Genomic DNA, 17,674 nt, shown 5'->3' with positions numbered 1-17,674 from the left:
ACTGGAAGTCGAGTCCCAGTAAGAGTGGGGCGCAGAGTTCGGGCAGGATGTATAGTTGAAAATTAGAGTAGCTAGCGCCTTGGATCGTTAGGGTCGCGACGCTGTGCCCTTGGAGGTAAACAGAGTGGGAGCCCGAAGCGAGGGAGATAGTTTGCCGTGCAGGAAAAACAGGGAGCGAACAGCGTCTTACCAGATCTGGGTGTATGAAGCTCTCGGTGCTCCCAGAGTCGAAGAGGCCGTTGATTTCAACGGTCATCATGGAGTTGCGGAGGTGCTTCGGACACGACTGGTCCAACGTGACCGCGCTGAGTTGTGGGTAGTCGGCGGCTCGATCAGCTGTGCTGGAGTGGCCCCGTGATGAATGCCTGCTGAGGTCGCAGTCTTCGATCTGAGTTGCCGAGTTTGGAGAGGATGGAGCCCAAGATGGCCGTCCCATGGATCGCACGTGGTGGGCGGCGAGGAAGATGGCGTCCAAGATGGCGGTCCCTATGAGTCGCACGTGGCTGGCCGCATGGTGGGGGTTTGCCAAGATGGCGGCCCCCATGGGTCGCACGTGGTGTGTGGGGGCGGAGTCGGAGTACAGGCCGCAGCGTTACGGGGCCTGCGGGCCTGTGAGTTCGGGGAACAAGTGCTCTGGGCTGCGAGAGAGTTTGAGGCTGGAGCTTTCTTCGCCAGACATACTCTGGCATAGTGTCCTTTGCGACCGCAGCTGCTGCAGGTCGCGTTGCGGCCGGTCAGTGCTGCCGTGGGTGCTGGGGCTGGCTACAAAAGTGGCAGGCTGGAGTAGCATAGTGGCTGGGTGGCCGCGCGGCGCAGGCCTGGGGTAGTCGCTGGATGGGGGCCCATGACGGGGTCGCGGAGTCCGCGGGGAACGAGGTGAGGCTGCGGAACGAGACCTCCATAGTAGTGGCGAGTTCTACAGTGTCTTCCAAGTTTTGGGCCCCCTTCTCAAGCAACCGCTGGCGCACGTAATTGGATCTGAGGCCTGCAACAAATACATCACGGACAGCGAGTTCCCTATGTTCTGCAGCATTTACAGCTTGGTAATTACAGTCCCAGGATGAGGTTTTTAAGTCTCTTAGGAATTCTTCTAGCGATTCCGTGGGGCGCTGGCGGCGAATAGTAAAAACGTGGCGCGCGTAGGCCTCATTGACGGGCCTCACGTACATTCTGTTGAGCAGGGCCAGGGCCTCTGTATATGAGCTGGTACAATTAAGTTGAGTAGATATACGATGGCTCACACTTGCGTGCAGTAGACTGAGTTTCTGCTCCTCCGTAGTTTCAGCCAGGTAGGCCTTAAAACATCGGAGCCAGTGTGAAAAGATTTCTTTCTTCTCTGCATCCTGTGGTTCGAGTTCCAGTGGATCAGGTTTGAGGGCTGATTCCATGGTCATTCCTTACTGTTTCTTAAGACGATTAAATTGATGAAACCATCAATTCACGCGACACGTGGTTAGAAGCGAACAGTGGTTTTAATCGTCTTACAACAGAGCCTGCCTGTGACAAGATGAACTCTTGATGAACTAGCAGGCAGGCTCACAACAGCAACCTTTATACTTCTGGTTAGGGGGAGGAGCCATGGGTGGAGCCATCACAGAGAAGGCATTGCAGCCTAGCTCAATCATATCTTTATCCACCATCCACAAAACCGCTTCCCAACAAGAGTTCCTAGATATTGCTTATGAGAAGATTGCAAACTGCTGCCTTGCCTGAGATCCCGCCACAAACTGCAAGTTAAAATTGGTCTCGAGCTCATGTAGAGTATTAGCTGGTACATTTATCCACAGCTATCAGCACACTAACACAACAATTATGCAGTTTATAAGCATGGTCTTCTTAAAAATAGGTTTGGGGTCTACTAATAATTTATTAGCATGTATTTATTTGATTTCTGTAACTTTACAACTCACATGATTGGAGTCAAATGAAAGACTCATTTGGCCAATCTTCATTGTCCGCTACATTGTCTGCCGAAGGCTTTTTCTTACAAATTCAAATCTAAGCCTCAATCCTAAGCTAATACTTAAACAAGGAGAAACGTTGTGCTTGCAAATATATAATGAACCATTTCAGTAATTGGAATGTGGAATATAAAAATGCCATAGATTTCAGCTGTACGACTACACAGATCACTTCACTTGGAGCAAATTGACAGTATTATCCAGTTAGGGAACATACTTAACAGGGCCAAAGTAGCAGACTTGCCCTGTGAGTGGATGCTTTGAATTGGGTGAAAGCAACAGCCTTACCTATTGATGAGACCATCAATTCACTAGACACGTGCTTTGAGATATGAACAGTGGTTTTAATCTACTTACTACAGAGCCAGCCTGTTACACGTTGAACTCTCGATGAACTGGTCGGCTGGCTCTGGGCATCGATATTTATACAGCAGTCCAGGGGGAGGAGCCGTGGGCGGAGCCAAGGGTGGAGCCCTGTACAAGCCCCTAGGCATTCCCAGAGCTACTCCCCCTAGTGGTCGGGCAACGCAACTGCGCTTACAATCGTACGGTCTCATATATATATCACAGTGTGAATTACAGAGTTACATTCACCACACCTTGTAAAGAAATGTACTGAGCTAGCTCAAAGCAACAGCCTCGTCTTGTGACAAGCTCAACACCATTCAAGATTGGTTGGCACACCGTCAACCATTTTAAACATTCAGTCCCTCCACCACCAATGCACAATGGCAGTAGAGTGTACCATCTACAAGATGCACTGCAACAGCTTGCCAAGACTTCTTTGGCAGCACCTTCTAAATCCACTTGAAGGACAAAGACAACAGATGCACAGGAACATCACCAGCGCATGTTCTCCTCCAAGCCACATAACATCTTGCAGGATCAAAATCTTGGAACTCCCTCCCCAACAGCACTGTGAATGTACCTACACCACACCGACTGTAATGGTTCAAGAAAGTAGTTCACCACCACCTGCTAAAGAGTAATTAGGGACGGGTAATAAATGTGGGCTACAGTCTATGAAAAAATTAAAATCTACTCTCCGCTGCAAGCACTTCAGTGTTCAATGTTTGTCTGATTTTGTATGAATCATTGGTGAGGCAATGTTAGTGTGAAGTTTCAAGTCGCACTACTTTCAAAAGGACATTTTAAAGGGTTCAGGGAAAGCAACAGGGATGATTTGCGGACTTGATAATAGCAAACAGACACTTTAAAATCTTTAAATAGGGAGGGGAAAAAAGATTGAATAGGGGACAGATTCCTTGTCTTCAAAATGCTGAGGAGCAAAGTCAAGGTGTATAGAAATAGAATATTAGGTGTTAGCTTAAATTTATTCTTACAGTTTCTATCGTTAAATCAGATGATTGTGCATTCAACCCATGCTTCAGGGCATAAACATATAGTCTAGGCTGACATTTCTGTGCAATACTGAGAGAACACTGCACTGTTGGAAATGCCATCTTTCAAATGAATCATTAACTGAGGCCCTGTCTGCCTATACAGGGTCCGATTACACTTAGCTGAAGAGCAGTAGGAGTTCAATCAGTGTCCTGTTAAACAGTAATCCTTCAACTCAATGCCATTAGAACACACTCAACAAAAACAACTTACATTTATACAGACCTTTTCCCAAAACAAAACATCGCAAAGGAGTATTATAAAACGGGACACCAATGCAAAGAGATTGTCTGGTCACCTATTTCATTTAGTATGAATGAGTCTTGTGTGCAAATTGGCTAGTATTTTTCCCTATGTTAACCTTTGAGACTGCACTTCAAAAGCACTGGTTTGCTTAGCATGTCCAGAGGATGTGATTGGTGTTATTTAAGCCCAACGGCCACGCTGCGCCCGAAAAGCAGCTCGCTGCGGTGCAGCATGGCTGATGAAAGCCGGGGAGACCCCGCTCCCGGGATCTACCCAGCTCGCCGCACCTCACGAGATCCAGCATGATCTTGGGTTGCAATGCAAAGTTCACCCACAATGGGCAGGATCACTTTTGTCAAATCTGCATATTACAGCAAGGCAGTTAGCCTCACTCTGATGTGTTAATTCCGGAGGTACCTGAGGCTTTGGGACTCATTTCCTTTGGTGACTGCTGTTCAGCATTGGTCCCTGCAAATGATGATGAGACAGAATGGCACCTGTGGGTGTCTCCCAGAGGGATCAGAGGACTCCAGTTGCATGCCTTTGTTACCCTGACACTGCTGGTGCCACCTGGGTGCCCAGGTGGTACTTCCAGCTGGCATAGGCACTGTCAGGTTGGTGGTGTCCTGATCTCTTGCTACACTGGGAAGTTCTAGTGTGTGGAGTTCCCCACTGTGCAAAATGGGGCTGTGTGGGGCCTTGGCTGCACATTCCTGTTTAGGCCCCTTATTCAATGTGAGTTGTGTTGCATAACCATGTGTTTCTTGGCACTGTGAGCTCCAGGCAACACGTGGCTAAATGTGCTTGTGAGGGGGCTGGGTCTCACTGGGGGTGAGGGGGCTGGGTCTCACTGGGGGTGAGGGGGCTGGGTCTCACTGGGGGTGAGGGGGCTGGGTCTCACTGGGGGTGAGGGGGCTGGTTCTCACTGGGGGTGAGGGGGTTGGGTCTCACTGGGGGAGAGGGGCTGGGTCTCACCGGGGGAGAGGGGACTGGGTCTCACCGGGGGAGAGGGGGTGTGTCTCACCGGGGGAGAGGGGGTGGGTCTCACCGGGGGAGAGGGGGTTGGTCTCACCGGGGGAGAGGGGGTGGGTCTCACCGGGGGAGAGGGGGTGGGTCTCACCGGGGGAGAGGGGGTGGGTCTCACCGGTGGAGAGGGGGTGGGTCTCCACCGGGGGAGAGGGGGTGGGTCTCACCGGGGGAGAGGGGGTGGGTCTCACCGGGGGAGAGGGGGTGGGTCTCACCGGGGGAGAGGGGGTGGGTCTCACCGGGGGAGTGGGGGCTGGGTCTCACCGGGGGAGTGGGGGCTGGGTCTCACCGGGGGAGGGTGGGGGCTGGGGTCTCACCGGGGGAGTGGGGGCTGGGTCTCACCGGGGGAGTGGGGGCTGGGTCTCACCGGGGGAGTGGGTCTGGGTCTCACCGGGGAGAGGGGGTGGGGTCTCACCGGTGGAGAGGGGGTGGGTCTCACCGGTGGAGAGGGGGTGGGTCTCACCGGGGGAGAGGGGGCTGGGTCTCACCGGGGGAGAGGGGGCTGGGTCTCACCGGGGGAGGAGGGGGGCTGGGTCTCACCGGGGGAGAGGGGGCTGGGTCTCACCGGGGGAGGGGGGGCGGGTCTCACCGGGGGAGGGGGGGCTGGGTCTCACCGGGGGAGAGGGGGCTGGGTCTCACCGGGGGAGAGGGGGCTGGGTCTCACCGGGGGTGAGAGGGTGGGTCTCACCGGGGAGAGGGGGCTGGGTCTCACCGGGGGAGAGGGGGCTGGGTCTCACCGGGGGAGAGGGGGCTGGGTCTCACCGGGGGAGAGGGGGCTGGGTCTCACGGGGAGAGGGGGCTGGGTCTCACCGGGGGAGGGGGGGCTGGGGTCTCACTGGGGGAGAGGGGGCTGGGTCTCACCGGGGGAGAGGGGGCTGGAGTCTCACAGGGGTGAGAGGGTGGGTCTCAACGGGGTTGAGAGGGTAGGTCTCACCGGGGGGAGAGGGGGCTGGGTCTCACCGGGGGATGAGGGGCTGGGTCGCACCGGGGAGAGGGGGCTGGGTCTCACCGGGGGAGAGGGGGCTGGGTCTCACCGGGGGTGAGAGGGTGGGTCTCACGGGGGTGAGAGGGTGGGTCTCACCGGGGAGTGGGGGCTGGGTCTCACGGGGGGGGGGAGAGGGCTGGGTCTCACGGGGGGGGGGGGGTGAGAGGGTGGGTCTCACTGGGGGGGGTGAGAGGGTGGGTCTCACTGGGGGGGGTGAGAGGGTGGGTCTCACTGGGGGGGGTGAGAGGGTGGGTCTCACTGGGGGGGGTGAGAGGGTGGTCTCACTGGGGGGGGGGGTGAGGGTGGGTCTCACTGGGGGGGGTGAGAGGGTGGGTCTCACTGGGGGGGGTGAGAGGGTGGGTCTCAGTGGGGGGGGTGAGAGGGTGGGTCCTCACTGGGGGGGGTGAGAGGGGTGGGTCTCACTGGGGGGGGGGTGAGAGGGTGGGTCTCACTGGGGGGGGGTGAGAGGGTGGGTCTCACTGGGGGGGTGAGAGGGTGGGTCTCACTGGGGGGGGGTGAGAGGGTGGGTCTCACTGGGGGGGGGTGAGAGGGTGGGGTCTCACTGGGGGGGTGAGAGGGTGGGTCTCACTGGGGGGGTGAGAGGGTGGGTCTCACTGGGGGGGGTGAGAGGGTGGGTCTCTCTGGGGGGGGGTGAGAGGGTGGGTCTCACTGGGGGGGGGTGAGAGGTGGGTCTCACTGGGGGGGGGTGAGAGGGTGGGTCTCACTGGGGGGGGTGAGAGGGTGGGTCTCACTGGGGGGGGTGAGAGGGTGGGTCTCACTGGGGGGGGTGAGAGGGTGGGTCTCACTGGGGGGGGTGAGAGGGTGGGTCTCACTGGGGGGGGTGAGAGGGTGGGTCTCACTGGGGGGGTGAGAGGGTGGGGTCTCACTGGGGGGGTGAGAGGGTGGGTCTCACTGGGGGGGTGAGAGGGTGGGTCTCACTGGGGGGGGTGAGAGGGTGGGTCTCACTGGGGGGGGGTGAGAGGGTGGGTCTCACTGGGGGGGGGGGGGAGGGTGGGTCTCACTGGGGGGGGGGGTGAGAGGGTGGGTCTCACTGGGGGGGGGGGTGAGAGGGTGGGTCTCACTGGGGGGGGTGAGAGGGTGGGTCTCACTGGGGGGGGGTGAGAGGGTGGGTCTCACTGGGGGGGGGGTGAGAGGGTGGGTCTCACTGGGGGGGGGGGGGGGGAGAGGGTGGGGTCCTCACTGGGGGGGGTGAGAGGGTGGGTCTGACTGGGGGGGGTGAGAGGGTGGGTCTGACTGGGGGGGGGTGAGAGGGTGGGTCTCACTGGGGGGGTGAGAGGGTGGGTCTCACTGTGGGGGGTGAGAGGGTGGGTCTCACTGGGGGGTGAGAGGGTGGGTCTCACTGGGGGGGGTGAGAGGGTGGGTCTCACTGGGGGGGTGAGAGGGTGGGTCTCACTGGGGGAGAGGGGGCTGGGTCTCACTGGGGGAGAGGGGGCTGGGTCTCACTGGGGGAGTGGGGGCTGGGTCTCACTGGGGGAGTGGGGGCTGGGTCTCACTGGGGGAGTGGAGGCTGGGTGTCACTGGGGGAAAGGGGGCTGGGTCTCACTCTGGGTGAGGTGGCTCAGTGTCAGTCTGACCTCGGCCCCGGGAGTGGGTACAAGCAGGAAGTGACTTTGACATGATTTCGTTCACGGACCAAGAAGTCAGGGTTTGTCCCCGAACTCGGAGTGCTGGGTTGTTCGGGTCGGGTTGTGTCGAGGCCGGGCAGAAGCTCCGTGCGGCGGTCAGTTTGTTACTCACCAGCCCACCGTGTCCCCGGGTGAGCGCTGTGTCAGGGGGAGCAGTGCCTCTGGCTGAGAGCAGCAACAGCGGCGCTCAGTGGTTCAGTGTCTCTCAGTCAGCGCGGCCTCTGCACGCAATCTGCCCTTCTTGTTATTTTACTAATTTTTCCTTCTGGAAGTGCTTGGGCCAGGTTTCCATGGAGACTGGCAGCCCTCGAGTGCCAATGTCCACCCCATCCCTGATCATGAGTTATCAAAATCTAGACTTTCTCTTGCATTCCTTATGAACAACTTGATTGCATAATGTGCCTAGGTCACGCTGTATTTTCTACATTACTGCCTCTGTTTTGGGTCCAAAATAGCATCCATGCCACAATTCAACATGATCCACGTTGCACTGTATGTACACTTATGGATAGGTCAGCTGGACAGGCAATGGCAGCCTGCAGAGTAGGCAGATAATGGTGTGTCTGGATCTAATGTTGATTCCACAGGATGCTGGCATCACTGCTAGGCCAGCAGGTATTGTCCATCCCTAATTACTCTTGATAATAATCTTTATTAGTGTCACAAGTAGGCATTTGTGAATTGACACTTCATTAAGTTACTGGGAAAATCAAGAAGATGGTGGTGAGCCGCCTTCTTGAACCGCTGCAGTCAACATGGTGTTGGGACACACGGAGTGCTGTTAGGAAGAGAGTTCCAGAATTTTGTCCCGACAACAGTGAAGGAACGGCCGATATAGTTCCAAGTCAGGATGGTCGGTGGCTTGGAGGGGAATTTGTTGGTGGAATTTACGTGTATCTTCTTCCCTTGCCCTTCAAGGTAGATGTGTTCAGGAGCAAGACGGATCCTTCAACCAACTCTCCGACATCATCAGTTATAGGGATCATCAACCACTCTGAAGTTAGGTGCCGATTGATTTTACTGGCTCCATCTGAATTGGTGGAAATGTTTCGCGGATTGCACTCTCATTTAAAGTGTGCAAAATCTACAGACACTGAGGGGTCACGTGGTGAAAAGCTTAGTTCTTTCATCAAGGGTTCTGCTCAAGTCATGACACAACTTGCAGTTTGCCTGCAGCATGACAGAGAGAATGACAGAGGTGGACCACCCAAAGCTTGCTTTCATGGCCACATCTTCCTCAGCAACTATCTCTGGTTCTAACTTATTCCACGTGAATTCCAACTGAAACTCTGCCCTTCGTGTAGGCAGTTCACCCCCGAATTGTTATCCATTTCAGATCGTAACCTCAGGACCCATTTTTTTCCTATTTCTAGTTTTACTTTAGTTTTTAACCTTTTTATGTTCAGACAGCAGCTTGTCATTCTGTCATCCACATCTCAAAACACATCTTTTGTTTCTTTATTTGTTCCATTACCATTCATTTTGGTCCTGCACCATGAATCCTTTTGTCCTTTAACCTTTTACAGACCTATTACTGACCTGCCCTTTTCTCCTTTTTCCCCTGTTCCTCCCTCCTTTCACTTGGTCAAAACATATTGATTTGTAACATTTCACAGTTTTGATGAAAGATCATAGGCCTGAAATTTGGAGTGGGACTAAAGATTCAATTGTCGTGGTCCTCGTAGGTCCAACAACACAGGCAGAACAAGGACAGAGGTTCTGCTCAGGGAGTATGAACAGCTGGGAGCTAAATTAAAAAGCAGAACCAAAAAGGTAAAAATTTCTGGATTACTACCTGAGCCACGAGCTAATTGGCACAAGGTCAATAAGATTAAGGAGGTAAATGCGTGGCTCAAAGATTGGTGTGGGAGAAATAGGTTTGAATTCATGGGACATTGGCACTAGTACTGGGGAAGAGGGGACCTATACCGATGGGACGGTCTTCCTCTAAATCACGCTGCCTGGCGAATCGCATAATTAGGGCTGTAGAACGGCTTTAAACTAAAGAGGGGGGGGGTCCAATTGTATGGAGAATTAGAAAATCAAAGTTAAAGAAGAAGGTAGATGTGCAGGTTAATGACAAGGACATTTTAAAAAAATTAAACTAGTTTAAAGTACCCAATTCATTTTTATTCCCAATTAAGAGGCAATTTAGCGTGGCCAATCCACCGACCTGCACATCTTTGGATTATGGGGGTGAGACCCAAGCAGTCACGGGGAGAACATGCAGACTCCGCACAGACTATGACCCAAGCCAGGAATCAAACTCGGATCCCAGGCGCTGTGAAGCAACAGTGTTAATTACTGTGCGAAGTAAACAAACTGTTTTGTATAAAAGAAAAGGAAAATCGTGAGTGGCCGATTTAATTGTTTACACAATTCAGGAGTAACTAAAGGCATACTGAAATACTGACAAAACTTCATCATAAAAATAAAGACTTGCACTTAAATAGCACTTTTCATGAAATTCCAAAGCACTTTACAGCCAATTAGGTACTTCTGAAATAAAAACAGAAAATGCAGATAAACTCAGCAAGTCTGGCAGCATCTGTGGAGGGAGAAACATTTCGGGTCTGTTTTATTTCAGTTTTTCAGCACCTGCAGTATTTTGCTATTATTTAAATATATAAACATAAGACATCAGGTGCAGCACATGGAATATAGTGCTACAACTGTGGAGAAGAAGTGTAAAAAGATCAGTTCCGTCCATTAGAGGGCAATTCAGGAGTCTGGTAACAGTGGGGAAGAAGCTGCTTTTTAATCTATTGGTGCATGTTCTCAAACTTTTATATCTTCTGCCGATGGAAGAGGTTGGTAGAGAAAATAACCCAGGTGGGAGGGATCTTTAATTATACTGCCCGCTTTCCCAAGGTAACGGAAGGTGTAGACAGAGTCAATGGATGGGAGGCAGGCTTACATGATAGACTGGGCTGTGTCCATAACTCTAATTTCTAACGGTCTTGGGCCGTGGGCTCTTTTACATCCATGAGAGAGCAAAAGGGGCCTCAGTTTAACCTTTCTACTGAAAGATGCTAGCACCAAAAGTGTAACTCTCCCTCAGTATTGTATTAGAGTGTCAGCCTTGATTTTTGTACTCAGGTCCTAGGGTGGGACTTGAACACGAGCCTTGACGGTCCCTTAGAAGCAAAGGCAGGTGCAATTATCATGGAAAATGAGGAAAACAGCAGAGATAGTGAACAAATGTATCACATTGATTTTCCCAGTAAAAGAAACAAGTTACAGGCCAAAAATAGAAGGTATCCTAGGTCCTAAAAAGAGTGAGGAAATTAAGGTAATTAATATTATCAGGGTAGGTGTAATGAACTCCAATTGGCTTTATTGGTTGGCCAATTGGAGTATGAGCTCCGTCAATGATAGCTCATTGAGGGGGCCCACATAAGCACCTGTGTAGGCTTTGTGAGGCTCCTGTAATATTGTTATTGTAAATAAATATTGGTGTGGTGATGGAACTCCTGCCTCCTGTGGATTACTACAGTGACGACGAGGATGGGATTTGAACCCACGCATGCATAGCACAATAGATTAGCTCAGGGCCTCGTTTGCAACACATGGCCTTCCGGAGGTATTGGTGTCGGACAACGGAACTGCATTCACAAGTGGGGAATTTGGAAAATTCCTGAAGGAAAACGGAGTCCGTCACATCAAAACGGCCCCTTACCATCCAGCGACCAATGGCCTGGCAGAGAGAGCGGTCCAGACACTTAAATCAGGACTCAAGAAGCAGCCGGCAGCGTCAATAGACACAAAGCTCTCCCGCTGGCTGTTAGATTACAGGACCACACAGCATTCCACAACGGGCATACCGCCAGCTGAACTCTTAATGGGAAGGCGGCTGCGAATGAGGCTGAGTCTCCTTTTCCCAAATTTAACGGGGAAAGTGGAGAAACAACAGGAGGCCCAACGCAGGGGGCATGATAATAGTCGGCAGCAGAGACATTTCCAGGTGGGGGCACCTGTTTGGGTCAAGAATTATGGGAATGGACCAACGTGGGTCAAAGGCACGGTAGAGTCCCAAACAGGACCCATATCCTATGAGGTTTCAAGAGGAGGTAAGGTGCTGAAGAAACACCTAGACCAAATAAGGGCAGCGGAACCACACCTGGAGGCAGGGAGGCAGGCCTCAAGCTGGGATAGGCCAGACGGAAAGGATACCCACACCCCAGCCCCGAGCAATTTCTCCAGACCCCGTCATCCTGTCATCAGAGTCGGAGAGGGACATGTTCGACGAGGCCGCCGCGACACCTCTTCCCCAAGGAGGAGGAAGAACAACTTCCAAGGAGGTCGTCAAGGAAAAGACGGGCACCTATAAGGTACACCCCGCCCACTTCGGAGAACGACCCCGCGGACGACACAGAGGTGACAGACTCAGACATGAGGAGCAGGAAGAAGCTCAGAGGAATGCCAGCTGGCAGGAATTCCTCGGACCTTGGGGGGGAGGGGTGTAATGAACTCCAATTGGCTTTATTGGTTGGCCAATTGGAGTATGAGCTCCCTCAATGATAGCTCATTGAGGGGGCCCATATAAGCACCTGTGTAGGCTTTGTGACCCAGTCTTAAGTTGACTGGACTGCTAGCAGCACTGTTTGTAGCTGCTCCTGTAATATTGTTATTGTAAATAAATATTGGTGTGGTGATGGAACTCCTGCCTCCCATGGATTACTACAGTAGGTCTTGTGGCGCAGTGGGTTACACCCCTGCCTCAGAGTCAGAAGCTCCAGGTTCTGGAATTAGAATAATGAGGGGATCTCATTGAAACATGCAAGTGTTTGAAGGGCTTGGTAGGTAGACACCGAGAGGTTATTTCCGCTGGTTTGGAAATCTAAAACATGGGGGTAAATTGTCAGGATAAGGGGGATGCTCATTTTGCCCTGAGATGAGGAGAAATTACTTCATTGGGATTGTGAATCTTTGAAATTCTCTATCCTAGAGGGTTGAATTCTTCACAGTTGATTATATTTAAGGCCAGAATAGACAGCTTTTTGAGCTCTCAGAAAATTAAGGAACATGGGAAATGTTCAGGAAAGTAGAGTTGAAGCCCAAGATCAGCCATGATCATATTGAATGGTGGAGCAGAATTTGACAGGCTATATGATCTAACCCCTGCTCCAATCGCTTGTGTTTTTATGTTCTAACTCAGTTGCAATAACAGTACCAACTGAACCACAGCTTCTAAAGTTTACAATAACCCTCCTCTCCAGATCAGCAATTTTTATATTTAAAGTACCAAAAGGTAAGGTTTAATTAACTGTGTAAAAGGATAAGTGAAACAGTCACTGGTTCCTGAATTGACGAGACTTTAAAACAGTTAATGCTTTGGTCTGTTACCTGTGGGTTTATTTAAACAGGATTTATGTGAACGCTGGACATTAAAGCACAACAGACACAGCATTTTGTGGACACCTATCCAGATTATGGATGATCATTCACCCTTTGCAATTACCAAACAGAGATTTCTTTCAGAGCTGGTAGTTCAAGAGGCACAGGCTACTTTATTCACTTTGTTGACATTTATATTATTTCCATGTAATCTATGCAATCACACCTCCCAACTTATTTTTAAAATCGTCCCTAAATTAAACAATATGGCAAGCTCTTTTGCATGATATCACATATTCTTCAAACAGAGGAATTCTGTTTCAAATGGAAATTCAAAAATACTATAAAATTCAGCAAATCCTTTGTGACTTTTCAATTGCAAGCTGTATGACTGAGTCACTACTTCATTGCAAAAACATACATGTGGTTAAAAGTTGTAAGCTCGATCAATGACACGGACTGTTACTAATAATCAAGTGCCATCAATATTTTCCCTCCATTAATCTTATCCTTTTTCTCAATTCTGCCCAATGATGTCACAACATGATGGCACTCCATCAGGCCACAGGTGTACCTAACAATATTCAAAAAACAATGGCACCAAGGTTTCAGACCCGATTATTTAGTTGTATGGTAGTGTAGCACTTGAATATTGCTGGAAAAAAAAGAGTAATTTTTTGTTAAAGTCTTTCATCTTGCACTGATCAGGACAATTCGTAAGAATATTCTGTGATAAGACCATAAGACTATGAGACATAGGAGCAGAATTAGGCCACTCGGCCCATTGAGTCAGTTCCACCATTCAATCATGGCTGATATTTTTCTCATCCCCATCTCCTGCCTTCTCCCCATAACCCCTGAACCCCTTATTAATCAAGAACCTATCTATCTCTGTCTGAAAGACACTTAGTGATTTGGCCTCCTCAGCCTTCTACGGCAAAGAGTTCTCCAGATACCCCAACATCTGGCTGAAGAAATTCCTCTTCATCTCTGTCTTGAAGGATCGTCCCTTTAGTCTGAGATGGTGTGCTCTGGTTCTAATTTTTCCTACAAGTGGAAACATCCTCTCCACGTCTACTCTATCCAGGCCTTGCAGTATCCTGTAAGTTTCAATAAGATCCCCCCGATCCTTCTAATGTCCCGAGTACAGATCCAGAGTCCACAACCGTTCCTCATACGACAAGCTCATCATTCCAGGGATCATTCTTGTGAACTTCCTCTGAACTCTTTCCAAGGCCAGCACATTCTTCCTTAGATATGGGGTCCAAAGGGCAGCGCGGTGGCGCAGTGGGTAGCACTGCTGCCTCACAACGCCGAGGTCCTAGGTTTGATCCCGGCTCTGGGTCACCGTCCGTGTGGAGTTTACACATTCTCCCCGTGTTTGCGTGGGTTTCGTCCCCACAACCCAAAGATGTGCAGGGTAGGTGGATTAACCACACTAAATTGTCCCTTAATTGGAAAATTTAATTGGGTTATCTAAATTTATATTAAAAAGAAGATATGGGGCCCAAAACTGTTCACAAATCGCAAAATGGCGTCTGACCAGAGCCTTGTACAGCCTTAGAAGTACATCCCTGGTCTTGTATTCTAGCCTTCTCGACATGAATGCTAGCGTTGCCTTTTCCTTCTTTTTTAAAAAATAAATTTAGAGTACCCAATTCATTTTTTCCAATTAAGGGGCAATTTAGCGTGGCCAATCCACCTAACCTGCACATCTTTGGGTTATGGGGGTGAAACCCACACTAACACGGGGAGAATGTGCAAACTCCACACGGACAGTGACCCAGAGTCGGGATCGAACCTGGGACCTCGGTGCCACTGCGCCACCGTGCTGCCCGCATTTTCCTTCCTAAACTGCCAACTGAACCTGCACGTTAACTATAAGAGAATCTTGAGGACTTCCGGTGATGGTGGGCGGGAGGTAGCCACATGTTGGAGGGCTCCCGTTCGGGAATGGCATTGTCGGGGATTGACGCCCAGTCCTGGGGGCAGCGAAGACGGTAAAGGTCAGGAGAAAGCACAGGGAAGGGATATGTCGAGGACCAGTAAAAAAACGGCCGTGAAAACAGCTGAAAGTCCGTCTGGGAGTAGAAAGGTCACCGCGGGGTCTGTAAAGAAATTGGAGGCTGGAGCACCAGGGGAGGCCGCATTGCTTACGGCTGAAGAAATAACTACGGTGATGGCTGCGGAATTCGAAAGGCAGATTGATGGAACCATCAATTCACCAGACACATGTTTCCGATATGAATCTAGGCTTTAATCGACTTACTACAGAGCCAGCCTGTTACCCGTTGATGAACTCTCAGTGAACTGCAGGCTGACTCTGGACAAGGGTATCTATACAGCAGCACTAGTGGGAGGAGTCGTGGGCGGAGCCAAGGGTGGAGCCCTGTACAAGCTCCTGAGCATTCCCAGAGCTACTCCCCCTAGTGATCGGACAACGCTACTGCGCTTACAAAGACATAGTGTGAATTATCATATTACATTCACCACACAGTTTACAAAATACATGGAGACAATGAGGAAGGAGATGAGGGAGGTTTTGAGTGTGCTGGTGGAGGAGGCGATTTCCCCGGTGGCGATGGCGGTGGCAAGCGCAGTGGCGGAGGTGCGGAAGCCAGGGGAAGCGCTGAAGGAAGTGGAGGAGACATTATTGCAACACGGTGATCAACTTACCTCGAAGGTGAAAGAGATGTGGAAGGTTATGGAGATTAATAAGGATCTGCGAGGAAAAATGGAAGACCGGGAAAACAGGTCCAGGCGACAGAATTTGAGGATTGTGGGGCTGTCCAAAGGAGTTGAAGGGCCGAGACCGACTGAGTATTTTGCCGCTATGCTGGCAAAACTATTGGGGGAGGGGGAGGATTCCTCCCGATATGAACTGGATCGGGCTCATCGGTCATGGAGGCCTGTACCAAAGGCGAGTGAGCCGCCAAGAGTAGTGACTCTGTGCTTCCGTAGGTACAGTGTGAAGGAGAAGGTCCTGTGCTGAGCCAAGCAGAAGCGGGTGGTGCAGTGGGCTGGAGCTGGTATATGTGTATACCAGGACTTTACGGTGGAGCTGGTGAGGAGGCGGGCTGCTTTCAACCGGGTGAAGAGGGCACTGTACATTAGCAAGGTGCAGTGCGGCATTGTATATCCAGCGAAGCTGAGGGTGACTTACAAGCTCAAGGACTTTTATTTTGGAATGGCGGAAGCAGCGGAGGATTGCTGTTCCACTGTCTTCCCTGCTAGGCTCCTTTTCCAATCATCTCTGGCCAGCTCCCCCTTCATGTGTTTGTAGTTACCCTTATTTAATTGTAAAACCGTTACATCTGATTGCAGCTTCTCCCTCTCAAACTGCAGGGTAAATTCTATCATATTGTGGTCACTGCTCCCTTAGGGTTCCTTCACCTTAAGTTCCCTAATCAAGTCTGCCTCATTACACATCACCAAATCCAGAATTGCATGTTCCCTAGTAGGCTCGGTCACAAGCTGCTCCAAAAAAAAATCTTAGACATTCCACAAATTCCACAAATTCCTTTTCTTGGGATCCACTACCAACCTGATTTTCAACCTGATTCCACCTGCATATTGAAGTCCCCCATGATTATTGTAATATTGCTTTTTTTATATGCCTTTTCTATCTCCTGATTTATTTTCTGCCCCACATCCTGACTACTGCTCAGGGGCCTGTACATACCTCCAGTCAGGATATCTTTACCTTTGGGATTCCTCATTTCTACCCTCAGAGATTCTATGCCTTCTGATCCTATATCATAGAATCATAGCATTTACAGTGCAGAAGGAGGCCATTCAGTCCATCGAGTCTGCACCGGCTCTTGGAAAGAGCACCCTACCCAAGGTCAACACCTCCACCCTATCCCCATAACCCAGCAACCCCACCCAACACTAAGGGCAATTTATCATGGCCAATCCACCTAACCTGCACATCTTTGGACTGTGGGAGCAAACCGGAGCACCCGGAGGAAACCCACGCACACACGGGGAGGATGTGCAGACTCCGCACAGACAGTGACCGAAGCCGGAATCAAACCTGGGACCCTGGAGCTGTGAAGCATTTGTGCTACCCACAATGCTACCGTGCTGCCCCTGCTATATCTGTCCTTGCTATCGATTTAACTTCATTCTTCTTTAAAAATAAATTTAGAATACCCAATTCATTTTTCCAATTAGCGAGCAATTTAGTGTGGCCAATCCATCTACACTGTACATCTTTGGGTTGTGGGGGCAAAACCCATGCAAACATGGGAAAATGTACAAACTCCACACGGACAGTGACCCAGGGCCGGGATCGAGCCTGGGACCTCGGCGCCATGAGACAGCAGTGCTAACCACTGCGCCACCCTGCTGCCCTATCTTCTTCATTCCTTACTAAAAATGCAACCCCATCCCCTTTGCCCATCTACCTGTCCTTTCAATAGGACACATATCCTTGTATAGTTAGATCCCAGCCCTGATCCCCTTGCAGCCATGTCTCTCTGATGCCCACCACATCATACCGGCCATTTCCAATGTGATCAATAAGCTCATTTACCTTGCTCCATATACTGCGGGCAGCACGGTAGCACAGTGGGTAGCACAGTTGCTTCACGGATCCCAGGTTCGATTCCCGGTTTGGGTCCCTGTCTGTACGGAGTCTGCACGTCCTCCCCGTGTCTGCGTGGGTTTCCTCCGGGTCCTCCAGTTTCCTCCCACAGTCCAAAGATGTGCAGGTTAGATGGATTGGCTATGCTAAATTGCCCTTAGTGTTCAAAAAGGTTCGGTGGGGTTTCTGGGTTAAGGGAATAGGTTGGAAGTGTGGGCTAAAGTGGGATGCTCTTTCTGAGAGCCAGTGCAGACTCGATGGGCCGAATCATCTCCTGCTGCAACGTAAATTCTATGAAAGGTACAACCCCTTCAGTCCTGCATTGACCACCTTTCTTCTCACGCTGGTCACCTTTTTTGCTCTGTCTGAGGGTGATGGTGTTCTCTTATTTTTGTTCTCTATTTCCCAATCAGTTATGACACCTTCGATGCTAACGCTCTGGTCCCCCCCCCCCCCCCCCCCCCCCCCATACTAGTTTAAATCC

General features: G+C 51.0%; 1 protein-coding gene across 1 annotated transcript in view; it reads right to left on the bottom strand.

Annotated features, from left to right (window-relative positions):
• acot11a (acyl-CoA thioesterase 11a) overlaps nucleotides 1–7,490 on the bottom strand; it is a 130,942-nt gene extending 123,452 nt beyond the window's left edge. Inside the window, exon 1 of the mRNA XM_038794732.1 lies at nucleotides 7,378–7,490. The gene's annotated coding sequence lies outside the window, so the exon portion shown is untranslated. The remainder of the gene's footprint in view (nucleotides 1–7,377) is intronic.
• Between the last annotated feature and the right edge of the window lie 10,184 nt (nucleotides 7,491–17,674).

Source organism: Scyliorhinus canicula, chromosome 4 (genome assembly GCF_902713615.1).
Source record: "Scyliorhinus canicula chromosome 4, sScyCan1.1, whole genome shotgun sequence".
Lineage (NCBI taxonomy): Eukaryota > Metazoa > Chordata > Chondrichthyes > Carcharhiniformes > Scyliorhinidae > Scyliorhinus > Scyliorhinus canicula.
This window is presented reverse-complemented; position numbering and strand designations above follow the sequence as displayed.